At 52.1% G+C, this 4,566-nt stretch overlaps 1 long non-coding RNA gene across 1 annotated transcript; it reads left to right on the top strand.

Moving 5' to 3' along the window:
- Window positions 1-281: 281 nt before the first annotated feature.
- Window positions 282-3,829, top strand: LOC140700660 (uncharacterized). Its single transcript, XR_012079138.1, has 3 exons — window positions 282-386; window positions 712-872; window positions 3,712-3,829. It is a non-coding gene; the product is annotated as an uncharacterized lncRNA (long non-coding RNA).
- The last annotated feature ends 737 nt before the right edge of the window (window positions 3,830-4,566 follow it).

Below are 4,566 nucleotides of genomic sequence, written 5' to 3'. Positions count from 1 at the left end.
TAGGAGCTTACACAGATTTGCTGAATGAATGCAGAGGTCCTGGTCCAATCCGATGGAGCACTTCTGTATCCTGCTCAAAGAATAACTCTCCTTTCCCCCTGAGAGGGGGTGACCACTTCCTTGGTGATCAAAGGCAAGGTCTATTTTCTTTATGCTGTTAACCTTAGGCGGGGAGACTGGGGATCATCATTTATATTTTAAAATTTGATTCACTCTGTAGTTTGTCTTCTGTCTATGTATTCTTTTGAGAAACCATTTATGAGTGATCATTCTTCCATCAGATTGAACAGGATCCAGGGGGAATTACCAAGCCTGTTCCATCGGACATCCTATGTGTCATGTCCTGTGACCCAGTGGATGCTCAGCACATAAGTGAACCGACAGGAGTGAGTGAAGTGATGGGAGCATCTCATTATTGTGTTGGCTGCACTCTATCCGATGCCTTCAGATTTGGGGGTTTACAAGTGCGGAGGGTAGAGGTCAGGTCCTCTGTGGTCTTCCTGAGTGCCCTGGCCTTACCCATTCCCCCAGCCCCCTCTGGGCAGCCAAGTCCAGGAGCTGGGCTACCGGCGATTGTGCTGATCATTAATCCACCTCACCCAAAGTCTGGGGGAAGGAGCGGCCAGCACAACTGGTTATAGACCCTGGAGTCAGGTCCTTGGAGGAATTCCTCACTGAATGATGTTTTGGACCTTTTATTTTTCTCTATAGCCTTCAGCTGAAGAAACAGATTGCCTTAGATACATGAAAGTTGAGGACACCTACTATCCCCATCGAGCCCTGGTGGGGCTGGGAGTGTGCTGTTTGTACAGCCGGTGGGCTCGTGTTGCTTTGGGCATCCCTGTGCCTGAATTCCTGCAGTACACTCGGTGGTAAGGATGGGGGTGCCTGGCAGGGAGGGAAGCGGGTCGGGAGACTGCACAGCTGGGGTGATGTTAACCTGGGGTGAGCGGGAACCTGCTGATGCATGGCATCTCGGTGTAGGGAACTCTCCACACTCAGAGGGGTTCCCACTCCCGCCGGGGCCCTTTGATCAGGGTGCTGGGCTGTCAGCACAGCAGGTTCCCTGTGAGGATCATGGTGCCTTCAGGCAGTGGGAAGTGAGGGGTCAGTGGCACTTAATGTGTTTCCTAATCTGCAAAACTGGAATGATGTTAACCATCCCGCAGGTTCGTTGATGGGCTGGGACACACTAGATAACCAGGAGCTAGAATTCCTCTGTCCGGATTGTTTTCCTTCCTTCCCACTATTTGCTCTCACAAGCTCAATCTCTCTGTCTCTCTCTCTTTCACTTGTAACTTTCTCTCCTGCTCTGGTTTCATTTGATTCCCACCCTCCTCCCAATCCCCAGATGAGTGAAATTAATTTCTGTGTGTCAGTTCCAAATTCCTGGGAAAGATGCTCTTTCCCATCTGGATTTGTTGTCCAACCAATCAGTTGCAGCCAGAGGAGAGAGTCCCTCTGTGACCAGTGCAGGGGCTCTGCCCAGCCACCCAGCCACCACTGTGGGAGCACATAGCTCTCCGAGGAGGAGGTACTGGCTGTGACTTGGTGTCACTAAGTGTGAATTTATGTCTCCACTTACCCCACCTTCATCCTCCTAAACAAAGATGAAAATTAAACATTCCCGAGATTTGTGTCATGGAACACTCAGGGTGGGGGCTAAGAGGGTTGGATTCCCTGCTGAGGGTAAGGGGCTGCAGTGACTCCCCAACGAGAGCTTGTGAAGGGAACAGCACCAGCCCCACTGGACACTTAGGGCGCTGAGTCTGCGTGACATTGAGTCAGGCTTCTGACCACAGCTCAGGGGTCTGGTCCGACTGGTTAGTCTCTGAAACCAACCAGCTTTGGATTCCTCAATCCCTCCATGAGGTTTTACCTGAAGTACCAACTTCTGTATCTCTGAAGACAGATGATGAGTACCCTTCACGTAAGGCATTTGCACAGCCCTGTGCTGGAATCTGTGCTGCACGGTCTGCCCGGCGCACTGACAGAAGTTGGTATTTTACTGATCTTAGAAATAGTCTGGTTTCCTGATGCACTGTTTCACTTAACAAGCAACAGAAGCAACCTCTGTCTGATAAAAGCAAAAAGGGACTTAATGAAAAGATACTGGGAGGTTGCATGGAGTTGCCCAGACCACAGCCGACCCGGGAGCCGTAGGAGATGTTGGGGAGCCCTAGGCACCAGGCTGGGCAGGGTGTCACTGGGCCCCCTGCTGCCCCAACAGGGACCCCCCTTCTCCTGACCCTCCACCTCAATGCAGGTTTGTGTCCTGGCAGGGCCAGGTCACACTGAAGCCACCAGCACACACCTCAGTAGGGGAGTTGGCCCCGTCTCAGCTAAGGGCATGCCTGGTGTGGGGAGAGGCCCAGTTAGAGGAAGGCGGTTCCCCTACTGTTCCGAGTTAAGGTGCAAGTCAATGCCGGTCACTCAGGGGAGCCAGGGTGGTCTGACTTCATTGTGGTGACTATGCCGTCTGAGTTCACTTATTACTTTTTAGGTTGGAAGGCCCAAGAGGGAGAAAAATTGGAGGTTCTAGTACTTATTTTATATTTCCCATGTACCAGGTATAGTAAGCAAGCCACTTGGGACAAGGCCCAGAGCAACCACGTTAATAGGCCACGGAGCAAGTCGTGCAGTCAGGCCCCTGCAGCCCCGAAACCCATGTCCTCATCAGCTCCGTAGTTACCAGTGGATGTTGTAGGGATTTATGGGACTGTGTGCTCCTGTGGGGGCTGGGATGTGTGTGTTTAAATCCACATCTTCAGAAATTCGGCTAGAACCACAGCCACTGATTGTGTGCATGGAGGCAGAGGAGGGGAGGCTTGCAGACTCTAGTCCAGCTTGTGAGGAGCTCAGAAGTTGCTCCTTCTCTCCTTAAAATACCAGAGCTGAGGGAGCTGAAAACCCACTGCTCTTCTTAGATCCACAAGAAAACTGAGGGGGAAAGCTGCTCCCAACCCAGAGAGGCAGCCGGGCAGGCTTAGAAAGTCACAGCTCCCAGGGCAGAACCGTCTTTTGTAATAACCCCGGGGGCAGGCAGATTTAACAGGTCCCTGAGGCCAGCGGGAGGCTCAGCGTGGGGAAATCTGAGTGTGACAACTCCAGGGGGCCAGTCAGATGGGCCCCCTGCTCTTTTCCATGCATTTTACCTCCAAGAACGTGTCCTGTTCTCAAAATGAAGGTCAGAGGAAAATTCCTCATGCTTCCTGCCTGGAAAGGAGAAAATAACTCTATTGAAATACACCCAGAACATTCTGTTTCATTGGGTGTAGTTGTTTTTTGTTTTTTTTTAATGAAAAATTATTTTACCAGAGCCTAACCAACCTGGGAGAAGGGAAATCCCTTCTGTCTCACCCAAATTGTGGTGGGGGGAAAGAGACACACTTGTGGAGGTCACAGCTCAGGGCACAGGCTCAATGAGAACTAATCACAGGACTGCACATGCCCTGCTCTGTCCCACTCCCCCAACACCTTACCTCCATGACAGTAGGGCCCCTGTGTAATAACAGGAATAAAACTAAAAGAAGTAAATGTCTCAGGAGTGTCTAGGGAAAACCCAAAGACAGCGGGGAGATGAAAACAAGGACACGCAGGCTGTTTTAGCCTCTCACACCAATAGCTGTAGCAAACTACACACAGCCCAGCCCCAGTAGATAAACAGACAACCTCACAGAAGAAATTATTTATTTTGGTTCTCTTACCCAGTGCATTCCATGGTGCATTCTCGCCTAGAATTGAGTGGAAGCAAGTCCATCTCAGAAGGGACATAACTGAAGAGGGATGGCTTCCCAGACTCTGATGGGCAGAGAGAGCACCAGCCTGGGTGAGAGCATGGTGAGGGGTGGGGTAGGGGGTGGGCTGCCTTCTTCCCCAAATAAGGAACCTTCCTGAGGCCAGCACAGTAGGAGGGAGGGCCATGGGGTGGAAGCAGACAGACTTCTTCCTGAGAACTGATGGGATGCCTCAAAGGGACCATTCAGGTGCCCAAACTGGGCCCTGAGGGTGGGAGCCAGTCGGTCTGACTCAGAGCCCAGGACTGAGGTGGGCGCACAGCAGGCCGGTCTTACTTGGCCGGATCCATTTCACTTCTCCGAAGCCCTGTGTAAAACATGAAATGTGGACGGCCTGGTGAGCACAGCTCTGCCCTCAAGACCTGTTTGAACTCCTCTCTTCCCGGGAAACAGCATCTCTAAGCCTGTCCTTGGTGACCTCACAGAGATCACCCAAGTGGCCCAGGCTAGTGACCGGGAACATGTACCTTCCTGCAGGCAAACCCTGACGTCCACTGATGCATCATATACTGGCAAAGAGTGAGTCCCTGTGCATTGATCTAACAGCTGCCAAAGGCCCAAGAGGTGGTGTGTGGGACATGCAGGGGTGAAGGAGTGTAGGCAGTGCAAAAGTAACTGATGACAGGCGTGCAGGGGCCGTGGAGGGTCAGGCAGTTCAGGGGATGCGGGAGTGGAGGGATGCAGAATTGCAGAGAGTAGCAGGGGTGCAAATGTGCAGGGAGTGTAGGGATGCAGGGAGGTGCTCAGGGACGTGGCCAGGATTAGAAGG

The sequence above is a fragment of the Vicugna pacos genome, chromosome 2 (genome assembly GCF_048564905.1).
Source record: "Vicugna pacos chromosome 2, VicPac4, whole genome shotgun sequence".
NCBI lineage: Eukaryota > Metazoa > Chordata > Mammalia > Artiodactyla > Camelidae > Vicugna > Vicugna pacos.
Note: the sequence above shows the minus strand (reverse complement) of the source record. Positions and strands in the feature narration are given on the sequence as shown.